The sequence below is a fragment of the Marmota monax genome, unplaced genomic scaffold (assembly GCF_021218885.2).
Source record: "Marmota monax isolate L192 unplaced genomic scaffold, Marmota_monax_Labrador192_F-V1.1 WCK01_AAM20220418_F8-fsc00072, whole genome shotgun sequence".
In the NCBI taxonomy this organism is placed as follows: domain Eukaryota; kingdom Metazoa; phylum Chordata; class Mammalia; order Rodentia; family Sciuridae; genus Marmota; species Marmota monax.
This window is the reverse complement of record NW_026692356.1, coordinates 4952484-4973858: the sequence shown is the minus strand read 5'-3', so window position 1 is coordinate 4973858 and position 21375 is coordinate 4952484. Positions and strand designations below refer to the sequence as shown.

Here is a 21375-nt window from a genome sequence, read left to right as displayed (position 1 = left end):
TACACATGGACTTTTCGTTTGAACACGGGGATGGACTATCAAGAGTATATTCTGACAGTAGCCAGATAGAAAGCAAACCAGAAGTGGAGGCCATTGGAAACTTCTCAGTTCCTGCCTTCAGTTCCAACATCTAATGGAGGGGGTTTTGCATGTGCATGAGTAGCCCCGAGTATGGCTCAGGTGATTCCTTCATAGACATACCTTGTACTGTTTTTCTTATCCGGACAGATTTGAGTAGTCTAATCAATTATTGAAATAGTTAAGACATTTTTGCCATCACGGGGACATATTCACACTGACTGTACAAACTAAAATCGTCATCATTCCAGAGAATCAAATGTAACCAAGGAAAATAACAATACCCACAAATGAAGCCAGTGTGAAGCCACTCAGCCCTGTGGCACTGGATTAATCATGTTGCTCTTTGAGAATTTAAAGCTTTTAATCATGTAGTGCTGCCTTCTTTGGTTAAAATTTATGGGCACTTTACAGGTTTATTTTGGCCCCCAGGGACCCTTTATTGTTCGATAAGTACAATGAAAACCTGTTAAGAATAAAGAATAAAAATTAACGTCAAACTGAATAAAGGAGCCGAGAAGGTCAAAATTTGTTCCTGGGGTCAAAAGAATATTCTTTCAGATGGAAAAGACCATGGAAATCAAAATTAAATACAGAGCTTATGCCAATAAATGGTAGAAATAGCAAAATTGTCTGCAAATTGAGTTTCCAATAGTTCTGAATATCAAATATAGAACACGCATAAAATATTTTAGGGATATATAAAGATGTATGTAAAGGCCAGAAATAAATTTCTAATTTTGTTTTTGCAAGCTAAACACCTGAAATTACTCATTTAATTATCTGTCCTTCCCCAAAATGGGAAGCTGGCCCCCCTCAGAAGGCTCATTGTCTGTCTTTGATATAGAAACTTACTAACAGATATTAAAATTTTGGTTTCCATTCAGCACATTTTTGTCATTGAAAATAAATTTAACACTGACATAATAAAGAAATTGTGAATCTTTTTATATATTTGGTCTCTTTGTCACCGCCTAGAAATTACAACTAATTACACATTAGTTATTTTTTTAAAGGAAAATGCTGCAATTTTGCAAGCCATTTATTAATAACACTATGATTTAGGATGGCTCTGGGAGATAGGGTTGGGTACCTCAAAGTTCTGCAAATTATTCTTAAATGTTAAGTTCCACAAAGAACTTATTTGATAGAAAAAAGGGAAAAGAAAGAGAAATGTTTTATAAAAGCTACTGTGCCAGTTTCCCCCATACAATCAATCTCATTGGAAGGTGAAGGAAGGACACCAAGGTCCATGAAGCTTCTAATAGGATTACCCGCACCCTGCCAAGGCCAGGTGATCCTAGTCATCTGGGCTTTCTCTGCAGGCTTCCTTCTTCTTGCTTGCAGAGAGGAGAAAATCCAAGGGTCGGCTCTCTTGCAACCTCAGCTTCCAGGTGTCCTAGCTTCCCCTTCATTCAAGCTTATCTACCGTGTTTCCCAATCTACTCAACCTGAGAGCACAAATTTCCTTCTTTCCATTCAGTGCCCCCCACAGATTTAACCTTTCCCTATTCCAGGCGAAACGACACAGCCAAGCAACAACTGCTGTGTATCTGCCATTTGTCAGATTCCACTAGTCAAATCAGTTCAAGGTTGAAGCACCTGTGTTGACTCTCGTCTCTCAGCAGGAAATAAGTTAAGGGAGGCAGGTGACCGGTCAGTTCTTGGCACAGCACGTGGCAGCCAAACGCAAGCAGCAGACAAGAGCCTAGAAATGACCTCCAGCAATCCACACCATTTCTGCCTTGTGGGCTCAGTTGAAGAAACAGAAATGAGTCTCAAGTAGGTAATGGGAGCAACAAATAAGAAAAGGAAGGCTGAAATAGCGTATCTTAGAAACAGCCAGGACTCCCACCTAAGGAGGAAATTTGTGTGGTCACAAGAGAGAGGTTAGTTCAACGTTGCACCTATTTTTAGGTTTTGCTTTGGGGAGACTTTGTGCACATACGAGCACACATACACATACCCTGTAGCATGCATTTATAACTCAAAGGCATTTATAACTCAAAATAAATCAGATGGGAACATGATAAAGGAGTGAATAATAGAAGGAAAAATGAATAGGTATACTGGATCATCAAAAAACTGCCTGTTCTTTTGGAAATGATTTTTAGATGTCAGGCTGAAAGGCACCATGCTATTTGAATAAATGAATTGATCCACTGGCATTATGGCTATGACAGTTATGGTTATTATTACTCAAACAGCTAACATTTTGTTTTAATTATGCAACAGAATCAGGAAAATTTCTAGGGCCAACTTTCTATTTTAATGACCGCCTAGCTCAATGGATTTTGTGAAAATCAACCAAGCATTTGTTTTGGAAAAAAGAAAAATACCTATTCAAAGTGCATTCCTGCATTTTAGCTGCTTCCAAAGAAATGAAAGCATATATATTAGGGACAATGGGCAAGTGCTCTCAGATGTCAACACATAGAAATGGAGATGTTTTTAAGTACAAAAGGCCATAGGAATAGCTGCCAAGCTGGTCATAATGATAAATCAATGTTGAAATATTCCCTATAAGTTAAAGAGCATGAAAACTTGAGTTATTGAATAGATTTCCCAAATTTCCAGGAACCTTTTTATTTTTTATTTGCAGGAGCACTATTATACTTACTGATGGATCTTTTAAACACTGTTTGGTGTGTGGGCTTATGCAAATTAGATTTTCCAAAGGTGCCTCTGCGCTTTCAGATGCATTAGCCCCAATCCGATGGAACATGGGGGATAAAAGCACTACCTGGAAACGGAAGAAGGTCAGATTGAAATAAAATTGAGCCTTTTCGCTCTCCAGGGGCAAAGCCCACACCATTTCCAGCCAGGATTATTCTGAGTATCACAGAGTGGCAGCGCATTTTAGCTTTTACCCTGAAAACAAACCCTGTGATTCTTTGCCCACCCTCACCACTAGCACAATCTTTTGACGAAATCAACTGCTCAAATTATATACTCAAAAGAGGCACAGATTCAAAAAAGCAGCCCTGCCAGTCCTTTAGCTTTCTCTGCTCTTTGAAAGGATGAAATTGACAATTCAGACAAAATACCACCCTGGAGGGAGACACTGCAGTATCTAGATGTTTAGAAGGAGCAGCTCTACAGTTTCATGGATTGCTTTCACCATTAACATTGAAACAGGTTTGCATCCGTATAATGACATAAAGCAAACCATACATATTTAAAATATGCAACTCAATAAGTTTTATCATGTGTAATCATCCATGAAATCATCACTGTAATCAAGATATCACCCCAATTCTCCTCAGGTCTGTTTGAATCCCTCCCTCTCGCCACTCTCTGCATCCCCCAAGACCATCCCACAATTTATGACATTGATCTCTTGACAAGGCCACGCATGTTGTCCTTCCAGAATGCCCCACCTTCTGGATTTGACTGGCAGCTGCTTCTTGATGCCAGTTGGCTTCTTCCTTTATCTTTCATATTTTCCACAAAGTGGAGAGTATGTTCCCATGATATAAACTTCTGACCAAATACAGCTTGTGTTTCGTGTTGCATCCCATGGAAGATGCTTAGTATTCTGGGTTTTATTTGTTGTTGTTTTGTTATTCTTTGTTTTGCTTTTGACTTTTTTAAAAAGTGACGCGTAATAAAATCTAGCTACTTGAGTATTCATATTCATTGGGTTCTCTGTAAGAGAGTTTCAACTTCTGCCTCAATCTTAAAATGTTTTTGTGTCCACTTTTACTCTTTGTGATAGAGACAGGCAGCTTAAAAGTGTTTGATAGCACTAGAAGTGGATATGAATGTGGCTCTCTTGTTGAAAGCAGTGTGGCCTTGGGTAATTCACTCTTCTTTTCTGAGCTTCAATTTCTTGCCTGCGAAATAGAAACTAAAATGTCAGCCCAGTATACCTGAAAGGTTGTTTGCATAAATCCAAGAGGTAATATATGGGTTGATATATTATAAAGAGTAAAACCCTAGTCAAATTTTTTTTTTCCTTAGGCTGATATTTCTGAGACAAGGAGTCCTACGTATTACATTGGACAGGTGGAGAAATTGAGACAGAGAATAAGCAAGTGACTTCACAAAGCTGGGGAACAGAACATCATCTGCTTGGCTTTCACCAGATTGCAGTGTCAAAAGCAAATGGCTTTATTTTATTTCCAAACTAGTTATGTCATATTCTTTCTCAAGAGAATGTACAAGTCTTGATCCTAATTAGCAATTAGCCATGTCTCTCTGAGAGCAGACAAGACCCAAACACAGAAAGGACAAATGATTACAGGTCTATCATCTGCTATCACTCCCAAAATACAGTTTATAGACCACCCAAACAGGATTTCTTATTTTCTGTCTCCTCTCCAATAACATCTTCATCTATATTCATAAGATTTTAATTTGGGGCTAGGGTTGTAGCTCAATGGTAGAGCGCTTGCCTAGCATGTGTGAGGCACTGGGTTCAAGTCTCATCACTGCATATAAATAAATTAATAAAGGTCCATTGACAACTAAAAAATATGAAAACAAAAAGATTTTATTTTCTTTCCCACTGAACCCCAGAGAATTGAATCTCAATTCTTCTTAGAGATCTTACACATTTTACATAGTACTTACATAAGGCTGTATGCCTCTTGCAGGCAGGATTGAGTCTTAGGTATACTTTAAACATAAAATCACATGCTTAAAAAACATGTTTAAACATATGTTCAAATTGTATTTATTGAATCAAATTGAACTGACTTTTGACCCCAACTGAGTTTCCAGAGAGAAATAATACCTTAATGATTATCTATCCCAGCTGTGACCATTAGACATGTCACTCACCGATCAACAAAACTCTTGTTTAATACTTGAAAAATAATAAAATGTATTGCAAATAACTTCATAATTAGACTTTTAAGGCTTCAATTCAGTTTTAGGTTCACAGAAAAACTGAGAGGAAGGTATAGTGATATCCCTTAACCTCTGCCCCCACATGTACATGGCCTTCCTTGTTATCAGCATCTCCAATTGATGAACTCATGTTGACACCTCATTTTCACAAAAGTCCATAGTGTACGTTGTGGTTCATTTGGTATTGTACATTCTGTGGGTTTCAGTACATGTTTAATGATGTGCACTCACCATTAAACTTCATATAGAGTAGTTTCCCTGCTCAAAAAATCCTTTATGCTCTACTTACTCATCCCTCCTTCCCTCCTAACCTTTGGCAACTACCAATTTTTTACTGTCTCTACAGTTTGGGCTTTTTCCAAATGTCATGTAGTTAGAATTACACAACATGTAGTCTTTTCATATTGGCTTCTTTCCCTTATAAATGTATATTTAAGCTTATCCATGGCTTTTCACAACTTGGTAGTTCATTTCTCTTTAGTGCTGAACAATATTCCATTGTCTGGATGTTCTGCAGTTTATTTATCCACTCACCCACAAAAGAGCATCTTAGTGGTCTCCAAGTTTGGGCAATTATAAATAAAGCTATTATAAATATCTGTGTGCAGGGTTTTGTGTGGGCCTCCATTTTTAATTCCTTTGGAGTAAATATCAAGGAGTAGGACTAAAAGATTGTATGACAAGAGTATATTTAGTTTTATAAAGAACTGCTAAAATGTTGACCAAATTGGCAGCACCATTTTGTATTCCCCACAATGACAAATGAAAGTTCTCATTCTTTCATGTCTTCACCAGCATCATTTGGTGGTGTTCTGAGTATCTCATTGTTCATTGAATTTGTATTTCCTTGATGATATATGATTCCAAGTATCTTTTCATGTGTTTGTTTGCTAGTGTGCATGTTCTTTGATACGTCTGCTAAGATCTTTGGCCCATTTTTTAATCAGGTTGTTTTGGATTTTGCTTTTGATTTTCTTGTTGAGTTTTAAGAATTCTTTGTATATTTTGGAAACTAGTTTATTACTAAGTTACTAAGTATATATACACACGTACATCATCAAATATATTGTTGCTGTTATTTTGAAAATGCTGATATATATTAGATTAAGAGTAAAAAAACATAGGTTTTTATTTTCCCTTCACTTAGTCCTTGTTAATATATTTCCTTCATGTACACCTGAATTCTGGCCTGTCTTATTTTCCTTCTCTTTAAAGTATTTTTTAAATATTTCTTATAAGACATGCCTACTGGCAACAGACTCCCTCATTTTGTCTGAGAAAGTATTTCTTCTTCACTTTTGAAAGATAACTTCATGGGGGTACAGAATTCTATATTGGAGAGTTGTGTAGGGTCTTATTTTCTCTGAATGTTTTAAATATTTCACTCCACTTCTTTCTTGTTTGCATGGCCTCTGAAGAGAAGTCCATGTAAATCTTATTTGTACACCTCTGTAAAAATGCTATTTTTATTCCTGACTTCTTTCAAGATTTTGTCTCCATCTTTGTTTTACTTTTTAAAAATTTTTTATTCTAATTTTTATATATGACAGCATTACAATTCTTATTACTCATATAGAGCACAATTTTTCATATCTCTGGTTGTATACAAAATATATTCACACCATTCATGACTTCATACATGTACTTCCAACTTTGTTTTTCTGTGTTTGAAATGATATGCCTAGATAAAGTCTTTTGGCAATTAAATGGCTTGGTATTCTCTGAGTTTCCTGGATCTGTGGTTTAGTGTCTGACATTTATTTGGAGAAATTTGAAGTCACTATTATTTCAAATGCTTCTGTTCCTTCTATCTTTCTCCTCCTGGCATTTTTATTACATTAAAAACGGTGTTCCACTGTTCTTGAATATTCTGTCCTGCTTTTATCAGCCTTTGTTTTCTTTGCTCTATAGTGCTGGGGGTTTCTATTGTGCTCTCATTGAACTTAGAGATTCTTTCCGTGTCCATGTTCCATCTACTAACAAGCCCATTAAAGGAATTTTTGTTACAGTGATTTCTATCTCTAGCATCTCTTTTTAGTTCTTTCTTAGAATTTCCATCTCTCTTCTTATATTTTCCATCTGTTGTTGCATGCTGTCTAATTTATCCATTGGCACCCCTAGCACAGTCATCATAGTTGTTTTAAATTCTCTGGTCCAATAGTTCCAACTTCCCACTATGTCTAGTTCTGATGCTTGCTCTGTCTTTTCAAACTGTGCTTTTTGCCTTTTAGTTTGTCTTGTAAGTTTTTCTTAGCCAGATGTAACCAATGGAGTAAAAAGAACTGCTGTCAATAGGCCTTGGTAATGTGGGTGTTAAGGGTGTAGGAAGGGGAAGCCTTTGATAGTCCTAAAATTAGATCTCAGTCTTTTAGTAAGCCAGTGGCCCTAGACTCTGAAATTCCTAGCACCACTTTGTGTAAGACAAGATGGCTAATGTGAACTAGAATTGAGTATATCCCCCTCTCCCATAAAAGACTAAAGCTGGCTGAAGTTGGGTATTTCTTCCCTCACCCCCAATCATCAGTTAGGTTCTGATAAAATCCCAGTATGATACTCTGGTTAGCTAGTCTCTCCTAAAGGAAGACTGTTAAGAGAAACAAAGTGGTCTGGCATATTTCAAATGGCTCCTTTCATCTGCGATCCCTGGGAAAGCACTAAATATTTTTATAAGAACCTAATTAAGCTAAAATTCACAAATATAGAGGACCCTCCAAGACTGGTTCCTCTCAAGTTTATAATTCTCAGACTTCTCCACACAAAGCACCAGCATCCTCAATTGCAATCCCTTTTCTCTACCCTATCTCTGGTTCCCATGGAGGTTTTCTGCCCCAGTGTGTTGTACTTTTCTCTGACTATGATGTGTCTTGAATGTAGGGACAGCAACTTGCTCTTTGACTTCACTTCCCCTGGGATTTAAAAGAGCACTGTTGATTTTCAGTTTGTTCTGCTATTTTTTTAAAGGTGGTGACTTTCAGGCTCTTACATGTAGAATTGAAAACAAGAGGTGCTCTTAGATTTTAATAGCTAAGAATATCAGTTTTCAATTTTAAATTTAGGCAATTAAACTCAACCTGTCTTTACAATCAGTCATTATTCAAAAGGCTGGATGAGTAAAATATTTAACCTTTAGTTGCCTCCATTTATTAACAGTATAAAGTCTTTTAATCTAGTGAGGGGGGAAAAATCACAGACCAGTTCAGTCCAGCTGCTCATGGTTTTATAAGACAGCTGTAAGGTAATGATGGCTATAGCAATGTATGGTCTAGGGAAAGAAATCTGCCAAAATTATTGTCCTGGAGATATTAGAGTATGGAACACCATGATATTAATAAAACACATTGGAGAGTCATATCATCTGCATCTTCAGAATTATATAGAAACCGGGTAAATGCTATGTACACACTGGCCAAATCAGACTTCTGGCTTGTAGTCAGGGCCATTGACTGAAACCTTTTCCACTGGATCATAAAATATGGGGTTGCTAAAAGGTCCTGACATAAGCACATGAATCTTGCAGTGATAGTAGAAAACAACTGCCTGTTAGAAAGCTTCAAGCACTTCTGACTGTTTGGAATTGGGCTAAAGGGCAAAGAGAGAGCTTTCTATTTCTTTAAGGCTATCTGAAGCCATCAGTATCAGCATCATGTGGGTACTTATTGAAGATGCATATCCCTGGGCATCCAACACAGAGCACCAAATCAGTACCTCTAGAGTGGGACCTGGGAATCAGAGTTTCCACCAACACTATTGTTCGATGGTTAACCCATAAGGAGATTTGAGAACCTCCATGAGTGAGGCCAAGCTATCCCTGATACAACATGCGGTAGTGCCACCCTGTGGTTTGTTCTCGACAACCATGCTTTTTGCCTGGAACATGTTTAGTATTTTAAATGGCCCAAACATGGCCGACTCAGGCTTTGGAGGAGTCCTTTCTGCGAAGCAATGAAACAAGTTGTCGCAGGGTCAATTTGATTGAGTTGTTCAGTTGGCCAGAACAAGCTGCTAATCAATGAGAGTGGCCTGATTATTTAGGGCCATATGAACAATGAAACTAGACAAAGCTGAGTAATACAATTGCCAGGAACTGACTTGTGACAATCTATCTGGGTAACTTTTAAAAGATAGTTATTATATGACCTAGTAAGTTACTGTCTTCAGTAGGTTTCTAATAATACTGCCTCTTTTGCATACTTTGACTGTTATACTCACTAATCAAACATTTTTATAATTCTTTTTTTTTCTTTATTGCTCTTAACAGTATCTATAGGAAATATACATGGATCTTAACATATAGCAAAAATTATTCCTAAAAGGTGTTGATTTTCAGTTTTTTTCCCCCAAATGTCAATAAATTATATTTGATACCTTACGAAGTTAAATGAATACTTGAAATTATCTTACCTTACTGTAACTAAATTCCAGCATTTATATTTTCAGGCTGCAACCAGATTTGTCAGGCAACACACTCTGGCAACTGCTATAGAAGATCCATAATCTGGCTATAAAGAATCATGTTCTGTTTTTAGCTATTCTTCCCCATGCAGAAGATGCCAATGATTCTATATGACAACAGAGCATGTGCTATGTAGACACGCCATGACTGCAAAAGGCAAGAAATTGGACCAGAAGGCATCTCTAGAGGTGCAGAAGATTGTCTATTGATAGGTCTGAATTTGTGATCAATCAGCTGAAAACAATTTACCTAAGCATTCATTACTCCAAGAACTAGAGCAGGGACTGAAAAGAGGAGCAAAATCCCAGTTTCTGTCCAAGAAGGAAGTTACAGTTCACTGTTGAGATCCCAAGTATGCTATTGGCTAGTTGAGATTTTAAAGTCATTCCATCTAATCTATACAGATGTGGTTATACTGCTACAACTAAGTCCAAACAAGAGAAATACATATGTAAGCAGTGGGACATAAATTCTAAATCTCCAGAAAGTAGCAAATAAAATAAAGCCAAGCCAATATTTCCTCTCATATCATGAAATTGTGATTATGATCCTTGAACAACTAAAGTAAAACAAAGGACTCTTGGGAGAGGTTTTGTTCATTTCCCTTCCCTCCTTTAACAAATTGTTGTAAACAGTTAAAATAATACCTGTGTATAAAATGATAGCTATACTTATCAAGAGAATGGTTGGATGCAGGGGCAAGAGAACATGTACAAATTGAATGGGTTTTAGTGGCCACATTCTTCATGAAAAATAGACAACAGCCCTTAAATAAGAAGACTGAGGGTAGAATGGCAATCTTTTGCATGGCTAGTTGCTTTAGTTATTGTACTGAACTGTTGAGCATGTATGTGTGTATATGTGTGTGTGTGAGTGTGCATATTTGTAATAACATGGAGAGTTTTTTCTCTTTTTAAATATTGAGATATTATAAATACTGAAGAATGCATAAAATATATATGTACGGCATTAAAAGATAACGGTATATTAATACTCATTTACTCACTACCATATGAAGAAATATAATATTGTCAGCATCCTAGAATAAATGATGTCTCACACACAAAAAAAAACTGCTGGCATGGTTTTCATAACAGCATGCATATATATGTATGCAAATCAAAAGGGTACATGTACTGTAATTTTCTGGTGTCTCCAAGACCACCCTCACTTTAACACCCTTTGCAAGTTATCCCCAAGATCACCCTCCAGTTTGATAATTTGCTAGAAATACTCAGAAAACTCATGAAGACCACTGAACTCATAGAAATCTTTACTACAGTGAAAGGATTCAGATTAAAAATCAGCCAAGGGTAGAGGTACATGAGGCAGGATCCAGAACAATTCCAAGTGCAGCACTTTCAGTGGTCCTTTCCCCCTGGTGGAGCACACTTCTAGAGAGATCACATCTAGAAACTGTGTGTGATGACATGCAGGTAGCATTGTCAAACATAAAAACCCTCTGCTATCCTGAACTTTTATTGTGGGTGTTATAGAATCGTAGATGACCATCTGCATGACTGATATTTGTCTCTAGCCCTGCCAGAAGTTGACTTGATAATGCATGGCCCAAGAACCCACCATTATAGATCATATTGTTAACATGGACTATCAGGTGTAGTCAATGGGCTCCAGGTAAACAATGATCCTTAAACCAGAAAGGACATTTCAAGGTCTTAGAAATGATTTCGCAGGATCTTAGGGCAAAGGCCAGACTTCTTTTGGGGCAAGATTAATCTTTTATTATATATGTGTGTACATATATAGATAAACACACACACGCACGCGCACACACACACACACACACACATATATATATATATATATATATATATATATATATATATATATAAACATATATATTTATATGTATACATCTTTTCATTAAAAATATATGCTGGGTTCAGCATGGTGGCACATGACTGTACTCCCAGCAGCTTGGGAGGCTGAGGCAGAAGGACGGGTGAGTTTAAAGACAGGCTTAGCAAAAGCAAGACAGGAGACAGTGAGACCTTGTCTCTAAATAAAATGCAGAAAATAGGGCTGGGTATGTGGTTCAGTGGTCAAATGCCACTGAGTTCAGTCCCTGGTACCCTAAATAAATAAATAAATATGTTGGTTGTAACCATTTGTAACTTCATATAAATGCTTAAGTATTGTTGTACAGTTGATATATTCAATATGTAAACTTTGAACTTCATGTAAATTTTTCGAGGGTTGTTTTTACTTAGTCTGTGTTGACTTAATTTTCTAAGTAGTCTTATAATATTCTAGATAGCCTCAAAGTCTTATTATAAGCTGAAAAGGAGATTTGGTAACTATCCACTTACAAATTATGGTTACATATATGGATATATTCACTTATATATTGTGTTCTGAGTGTTTTGAGGGTTGTTTTTATTTATTCCATATTGAGTTAAAGTTCTAGATATTCTTATTTGCACATTAATGATAATCTTGAAGTCATATCAGCAAAAAATGAATTTGATAAGCTTCTATAGTACAGCAATGATGCCACCTTAGAACTTCCAGTGCTGATAGCCAGAATTCATTTGATCATGAGTGTCCCTTCATGGTTTGTTGTGATTCACCTAGATGACCCATAGCAAAATATAGTCATTTTCATTTTAGTGACCTGAAAAAGATAGCACCTACATATCTGATTGATCAGTTTCAATATTTAGGATCTCATCACATTATTCCCCTATTTCTTCCAACAAAGATGAAGTTAATTACAACCCAGGTCAGGAGGCAGACTCATTTCTGTCATTATAGAAACAAAAGTGTATAGTCTTGTATTTCAATAAAACTTTATGAACACTAAAATTTGATATTTTTATATACTAAGAAATATTCTTCTTCTAATTTTTTTCAACCACTAAAAAAATTAAAATCCATTGCTGGCTCATGAATTATATATAAATAAGTAGCAGGCTAGATTTGGTAAGCTACAGTTTACCAATGGATTCAGTGATTCTGTAATTGACTTTGTTTTTTAAATATTTACTTCTTTAGTTGTAGTTGGACACAATACCCTTATTTTATTTATTTATATGTGGTGCTGTGGATTGAACCCAGGGCCTTGCACATGCTAGGTAAACGATCTACCACTGAGCCACAACCTCAGCCCCTCTATAATTGACTTTTGATTTCACATTTATAATAGGATATCTTTCATTACTACCAATTAAATAAATTAATACCACTGACAATCAGGAAAATAAATTGTGACTCCTCTAAATTTTTTTCAAACCCAGTGTTGTTGTTAAGCTAAAAAATAAAACTGTTATATGTGGTTAATGGATTCTAGTACAACTGGTTAATATTCTATTTATCATCTAAATAAACAGTCTAAGAAGATTCTTATAATATTTCTGATATTAGGTTCCCAGACAGAGTTTCTGTGGCAGAAGGAGAGTATTCATTTTCTCTCTTCCCACATTCAAACTTTAATATGGATAAAATAGAGGTAGTGATCAAGTATCAATATCCCCAAGGGAATATAGACCAAACAGAAAAATCTTACTTGCACAGATGTGGTGAAAATAAGAAATCATTAATGCAACAATATCATTTCACTCTGATGAAGACTGAAGAAGTTCCCCTAGAACTAGATTTCACTTCTTCCTTCACATTAGGTCAGTGGGCACAATGAGCCATTTGCAATAGCATGTAACATAAAATTAATCAAGCTCATTTAATGGTTATACATTGCTTTATCCCAACTTTTTCCTTAACTGAGTAATTTTTAAGTATTATAAGTTTACATAAAGTATCTTTCTCAAATAAAAAGACTAAATTACTTACACTTTTTTTTTTCATATTTAGATCTCCAGAGCTACAGAAAGGAGTGATCTAGGCAATCAGGTAAGAAGTGACATTTTTGCAGACTTCAAATGGACTGATTTCAGAGTACCTGTTAAAAAGGTAGTTTTGTTTACTCATGTGCTTTTGATACTCTGGATTTCTGCTTTCTGCATACAAACATTTCTGTTGCTTCTCTTTGAAGTTTTTTATTCTGAATTGTGTTTACTGTTGAGTCTGGTCCATTGTGCCTATGGGTCATATTTACATGAGAACCTATCTGTTATCAGATATTGACATTTCTGTATTATGACTAGTTGATTTCACATTCCTAAGATTACTGCTCCTTTTGTTTTATTGCAAGTTATTTTATTTTGCTTCCTAAAAATATCAACTTCTTTTTAAAAAGCAAACAAGGTTATTAGGAGAATATTTAGAAAAGTAATTCTATAGCTATACCTTTGAGGATGGAAGTAACCAATACGTATCAACTCCATCACTTTCAAGTGAACAAAATGGCGCACAATGCCACATTCCACCTGTGCACACCACTCAGCAAGATTCTTGAAAGAGATCATACTTGTTTTCTTTTTCTGTGTTATTTCAGGTGTCACAATAGGACCTAGATTCAAAAGAATAACTAATTCTCTCTCTCAAATAATTTAACACAGGGAACCTTCCCTGCTATAGTATTTTGATCTTCAGACATAGTGAAAATTTATGCACAGTCCATCTTTCAAGGCAGCGCAAAAGATAGAAACCAATCAACCATTTTTAAACTATCCTCAAAGAAAGATTATTCACAAATACTTTTCCTCCTTCTTTCAGGTTTTTAACTATCATTGCAATTATATATTGAGGACCAAAAACTCTAGAGCATTGTTACTGATAAATGATTTCTGTTCATACCAATTTCATTCATTAGAGCTTTTTAATTCATTTTGGTTTTGTTGATTTCCGTGGCTGTGTTTTTCATTTTTTTCAATACATTCCATTTTTCTGTTTCTTTTCAATGTTTTAATCCAATTACCAGCTCTGTAAACAAGCGTTTGCCACATCTACAGTAGGTGCACTGAACTGTGAGTGGAAGTGATTTCTGATTACAGACAGGCTAATTTTCAAGGGACAAGAGAAACAACATGCACTGAAGTGAAGAAAAAATAATGGAAAATACCTTGTTAGGTGACATATGGCACAGATTTAGAGTGCAGATGGGAAAGAAAAAAAAGTTATTTAATCCTAAAATACATATGTATTTCCTGGACAGTGGAATTTCAAGGTCATATGTGATCAGTTTGGTTATGAGAAGAATAAAAATTTTACACATTTTATTGTTCAAGAGTGTTCATTAATATTAGGATTAGCCTAATTGAGAATGTGACAAAAAGCAATTTAGACTCTTTAAATCCCTAGAGTTTTGTTAATAAGGCCAAAGACAAAAATGGCAGTAAGCAAAAATATATCCAGGATCTCTGAATTTTCTCACGCTGTTCACTCTTTGTTGGTTCTCATTTTACTCCACCCCTTACTCAAATATCTTCTTTCAAGGGGTCCTACTTCTACCCCCCAAATAAATAAATAAATAAATCATATACTTCCTGCACCCTGAAATAGGATTAATCATGCCTTGGGGAATTACCTATATTGCAATCTTTGTATAGTGCTTAGGATTCATACCTTGAGATAAAGGGGTTGATGATGTAGGATCATAGTGGGTCTAATATGAGCTGAGAAATAATCCAATATTCTAGGTAGTAAAAGGACTTCAGATTTCCTACAATCATGTGGTCACATCACGGATTAGGTTAATTCCTGCATCAATGTAAAGACTGAGAGTAATTATCTAATGGAAGCCAGAGTCAGAACAAAGTAAGTTGAAAACCCAGCTGCTGCTGTCTGATGTTCCCTGGTCTCTCCTGGCATAGGAGTGATGGGTGTGGATTATGCAAGGTCCTTTCCATTGGCAGAAGGTTTAGTAAAACAACATTGGAAAATCAAAAATAACAACTGAAGCCTTGTCAAATGGGGCCAACTTCCATCACAAGAATGGAACATCCTATTTTGAATCTCCTCAGTCTGAGAAAGCAAGGATCCTAGTCTGTGAAGTCTTTGGGAAAACCATCAAACATAATATCCACAGCACTGGAAGCCATTTCATTGATCCTTTAACCACTGAGAGTTAATATTTCCACATAATGATGTGCTTTTTTTGGTCAACAAAGCCAAGAGACAGGAGGCTAAACACAGATGACTGCCAGGGACCGAAGTGTCAATTTCTTAGAAGTAATGAAGAGCTTTAAAGAGTTGTCAGGATGAGTTAAATGAAGTGATGAAAAAGCAGGGAAACTCTATGTGCTCTCTGCATAGTGTCTAGGGACAGGAATGCAATTGTACAGAAATCAGCCAAAATTTTGGCCTTATCCTCTTCTTCGTAGAGGCCAATGGAAAGAGGACCAACCTCTGCTCTCTGGTGGTTTATATGACAGAGTCCAACTGTACTTAGTAATGCAGCTTGATATAGTTCCTTTAGTTCTTTATGCAAACATCAAATGATAAAATTTTCCTTAATATTTAAGAGACATTTAACTGCCAAATGATACAATATGTGATTTAACACTGAAATCTACTATTTAATGTCACTTTTTATCTTTTCATTCCATTATATACTATAAAATACTGTTGTAATTTATAATGATAATGATAATCACATACAATAACCATAAATTCACTTCTAGTACTATCAGAATATATCTAAGACAAAGCATAAAGTCCATATAAAACTAACACACAAGGCTTTGACTTTGGTTTGCAGGCTTTTATCATGTGTTGAGGGGCTACCATCTAAACACTCAGGACATGTTCATTTGATGTGGGCCATCATCAGAATGTGACTCTTTGGTCCAGTACCTCTATTGAGAAAAAGGCACTTCCTCCCTTTGTGCAAATTGCTATGGGTACAAAAGAGTCTGTTTCCTAAGTAAACCATGGGCACCTTCAAGAGCTAAAAAGAAGAACACATATCAGGCTATTATAAATAAAAATTGACATTTAGATGGTAAATCAGCTAGTCTGCTTTTCTATATCGATGGAATTCACTGAATAGTGGTTTCAGAATCTTCTTCCTTGACATGAAAAGGTCATTCCAGAATGGTAATGGTGGCCCAGGAAGTAGATCATCATTTTCACCTCTGCTATCACAGCCATCTAGGCAGAACCACAGCTAATTTTTCAAGACCCCAATCCATGATATACACAGGGAATTTTGTTGATAGCTCAACAATGTCAAAATGGTGGCAATATTGTGGAAAGGTGATTCCATTGTTGGCAAACAATATTAGATTCTTTCAATGTGTTGATAAAATGAGGAAAGAGTTGTACTTTGCTTGTTAGATCCTTTTTGCAAATTAGCTACAAAGTGTAAAGTTATCACCATGGAAGTTTAGATTAAGTAGCTTGAAAGGAATATTAATTCCTGAAAAAAACTTAATCTTCTGGGTATCTGTTTTTTTTATTTCCTGCTTTTCAAAGCCTATTGTTCACTCATCCCTTCTTCAGTCAAACGGGACAAATTCCCCATCACCCTACTAGGGTTGGGTCTACCATGTTTCTGAGTTCTATTTCCTTCTGGAGCAGGAAGTGGGGATTTGTGCCTAAGAAGGGCTCACACTAGCATCCTGGGATAGCTGGTCCTGATCCTAGTCTTATCTTCTAGCATTTGGGACTTTGAATCTGCCCTAATTTCATGGTCTTAAGTAAGCCTTACATAATGGCTTTTCTACAAAAGTCTTAATCTCTGAGAATCATATGCTCAATAATCCTTGTTTTAGAAAACCTGTACTCACCTCTGACCTATATGGGTTCTATTTTCCTATGCCTATGAAAATACTCGACACTTGTGCTATAGAATACTTTTTCTCTTTTAGTATTTCATATGAGATTCTCTTGTGGAACAGCAGCACTGATGGGTAAAGCTTTGATACTCTGATCTGCTTTGGTTTTCAATGGATACCCATAGTCGATGCCTGAAAGGGACTGCCATAGAAATACGAAAGGCTAACTTTTCTCCACCTCAGGTTTGCTACATAGAGCTCACTGGAGAGATAAATGTGCTCTTTAAAAATTTATTTCCTCTGCATTTTCTCTTCCTATAAATGGGAACCTGGGATCTCATAAAACTGAATTAAAATTATCAAATACTATTGAACCAACCTAATGAAAATTTTAACCAAAAGTCATTGTAAATTAGGTATGTGATATAGTGAGAATACAAGCCTTTGTAAAGTAGGTATTGTTCTTATGTAAACTCATGAATGGAGACTTTCTTGAATAAATTACTTCTTAATAACATCAGAGAGTCATTGGCTGAGTAAATATCTCCCTGGGGCACTTGCTGAGGTTCCTGAATTTAAATGTTCAATAGAACTTCATATTTGTCACCTTTACTAACGAGTTTTTCTTTATGAAATCATTATTAGCATGAAAAAAGTTAAATTTTGTATCTAATTCCTAGATTAATGCTGTTTAAAAGACCCCAAGGGGTTGAAAGTTTTCTTGCTGGAATGCAACATTTACATAATTTCTATTGCCCCAACATTTACACTCCCCAACCCACTGTCAATTTGCTACCTAAAGCAGGAAAAAAGAAAAATGATCAGAACAGCCGGAATATCTGGGAATTTCTGCTAAGAAGAACAATGGGCCTCCTCAAAGGGCCAGATAGCAAAATCATTTCTTCTATTCCCACTTGTGATTGAAGCATAAAAAGCCTTTCCTGTTGTTCTTTCTAAGGCACATATTCCCAATAAGGGCTACTGCCGCTGCATTTATAATATTCATGAACAAGTTTAACACAATGGCTAACTGATTCCCTGAGTTGATACAGCTACAATCTGGTTATTTTCTTTTTGATTGAGGACTTTACCTGCATTTCTTTCATTTCAGCATTGTAGCAGATGGTCCAAGTTCTCTCCTATTGAGGCAGGAACTGTGTAGGCCCTGCAACTTCAGCTTGGAACTATCAATATTGCCCACCCTACAGAAACTTTTAAGATAGAAGATGAAAGGTATATTCATAAACAGACCTGGATTGCCTTCCACACTGGATAATAAAGCAAGGCTATGACATTTCAGAGATGCCACTCTCAGAAAGAAAGATGCAAACAAATGACCAGTGTGATTTACACACTGCACAGGCTCCTCCTGTTTGTGGCTAACTAGACTTTCAAATTTACAGGTAGCTTCTTCCACAGTGGACTAAGCTAAGCATGTCCAACACAGAAAAAGTTCCAAGTTTCATGTAGGGACTTCAGTTCCTTGCTTCCTGACCACAAAAATGTACATGGCACACTCACTACAAGATTTTCAGCATGGAGTCCAGGTGCAGTGGCGCACACCTGTAATCCCAGTGGCTCTAGAAGCTGAGGCAGGAGGATCTCGAGTTCAAAGCCAGCCTCAGCAAAAGCAACTAAGTGAGACCCTGTCTCTAAAGTAAATAAATTAAAGGGCTGGGGATGTGGCTCAGTGGCTGAGCGCCCCTGAGTTCAATCTCCGGAACCAAAAAAGATTTCCAGGATTTGGTGTCCCTTAAAATTGAATCAACAAAGACTACTCCTTGGTGATATAATTGATTGTGGAAAAAATGGTACATTTTCTGAGTGGCCTATTTTTTATCACTTTTGCAATATATGAGATTAAAAAGCATATTTAACAAAATCATCACATGAAAAATGTATTTTAATATGATTGATGTGACTGTGAATTTTTTTTAACACACGGCCTCAAAAGTATTAACAAATGTTGTTCAAAGATGATTCTATGCCAGTTAATTTACTCCTAAGCAAACCCCAGAGAAGGCATTCAAATGACCATGGCAGAAAACATATTTGTCCAAGAACATAAACTAGCAAATATCTGAGTATTTACACCAGCCTCCACAAGGACAGCCCTATATTAAACCAAAGGTTTTCAACAGAAGTGAAATCTGGTTCCATATTATGCTACAAATTCATTGAAATACATATATGCTAACAAAATTCTATATCTCTACATAATATTTTTCTACTGAATTTCATCAGGAAATCAAATATGAAATCCTGCAGAAAATATTTCCCAGGCCACTTTACTCAACAAGTATTGATTGAGAACATTCCAAGCATCTGTCAGACCTACATGCAGGGGACTCCAGTGGCAGGAGTCAAAGCAGACAAGAGCGAGAATGAGGTTAAAATAGTGATGACCTCTGTGGAGGGTGAATCGGAATATGAATGCACCAGTACTGGGAACCAAGGTCCCCATCCAATACTGGGGATTCTCTTCCTAATCATTTCTTCAAATTCCAAACTCACCCCCTCTTCTGAGACCAGAGGCATTTCCTCCTTGCCAGAAGATTCTCTGCCCTCACACTGAAGTTCCCAGAACTTGGCACTCTTCCCTCTTAACTAGTTCATTACACTGTCAGGTTGCAAGGGACACATTCCAAGGCATCAATTGGCCCAGACTGAATTTACCTTACATGGGAGACTTCACTTAGGCCAAACAAAAACGTTTCCTAGTCTTCCAATTTCTATGATTAAAATTACCTATTAATTTTAGTAGGGGTTATCGATATTCATGTCTATGCTATATCCGTGATGTATTAGATGTTTAAATAAAAGCAGAAAACTGAACTAAAAAATGCCCTACTGCTTCCAGCAAGCATCCTATCAGGACACTGGTCAGCAATAGTGAAGGTCTTGAAGATGGACCATCTGTAGGCAAAATCCTGGCTCAATCTTTTTAAGCCGTGTGACCTTTAGAAATACACTTTTTCTTTTCTTGTCTCAGTTTTCCTTTCAGACACAATTTCTACCTCAAATTTTTTCTATTAAATGATAAAATATAATCAGGATAATGGTATCATGACTGGCACATAGTATTGTTATGATGCCATTTTAGAGCAAAGCAAAAGAAGCAGCTGTCCATCAGAAGCAAGCATCCAACTTGCATTTGGGGGACTTCAGTCTTAAAGCATAGTATAGAGGGTAATAAATGACATGGATGGAAATGTTCACAAAGCCTGGGATCTATCAGCATGGTAGTGATTTTGTGCAGCATATTTTCATGGAAACTGACATGTGGAGAAATAGTGATAAATAACCAAACAGCTCTTGAATGATAAGCTGTCTCCTGAAAATAGGAGGACAGCAGAGAACCCATTTCACTAAGCACACACTGAAGCATTGCTTAGGACCCAGTATAAGCTTTAGAAGGTGTTGAGAAACCAGCTCCACAGGCATCAGGGAGAGTTGATGTCAGTCCATTTGGGTTGCTATAAAAAATATATTAGGTTTATAAACAGCAGACATTTATTTCTGATAGTCTTTGAGGCTGGGAAGACCAAGATCAGAGTACTGGTATGATTAGGATCTGGTGAGGGTCCTCTCCTTCTTTGCAGTCAACAAATTTCTAATTTTGTCCTCGAAAGGCTAAAAGAGACCAGTAGCTTTCTGAGGTCTCTTTTATAAGGGCTCTAATCCCCCATGATCTCATCACTTCCCTAAGAACCCATCTCCCAATACTATTTCCTTGGAAATTAGGTTTTTAACCTATGAATTTAGGGGAAACACACATTTAGATCATAGCAGTTGGCGTGGTAACATAAAGCCTTGGTATAAAGGTAGCCATTTTAATTCATAGATACTGGAAACTTGTCTAATAGGATGAGACAATAAGTCTATGGTAAAACAGTCAATATAACTGAAAAATGGCTCCAGGAGATCTTAAGTCAATAGAATTGACTAATTAGCTCAGAGTGGTGGAACAGTTCCTTAAATCAGGTTACTCCTGAGATTTTCTGAATGCTAACTGACTTCTTTGTGCTTTCATTCTGCATCTAGAACACGTAATAATAATGCCCACATCTCTCAAGATGGAGAGGGTTAAATGAGAAAGATAAAATATATGAAAGTGCTTAACAAAGTATTTGATGCAAAGCCAATGATATACACATCTAACTTTTTTAAAATTTGTTCTTCCTAATTCTATGTACTTTCAAAAATCTATGTTTTCTCATAGATTTGTATTCAGTCTACTCCATTCAAGCCATGGACAAGCCTTCTTAGTAAAACACCAGCATGAGTGGGGCACATGTCTAATAATGTACCAGTGCAACGAACACATTTTGGGTTTTATTGTCTCTCACTCTACAG

The 21375-nt window shown here is 36.4% G+C and overlaps 1 protein-coding gene across 1 annotated transcript in view; it reads left to right on the top strand.

The window, feature by feature from the left end:
- The window catches only part of Celf2 (CUGBP Elav-like family member 2), an 808061-nt gene that overhangs the window by 189250 nt on the left and 597436 nt on the right, over nucleotides 1-21375 (top strand). Inside the window, exon 2 of the mRNA XM_058578641.1 lies at nucleotides 13214-13252. The gene's annotated coding sequence lies outside the window, so the exon portion shown is untranslated. The remainder of the gene's footprint in view (nucleotides 1-13213; nucleotides 13253-21375) is intronic.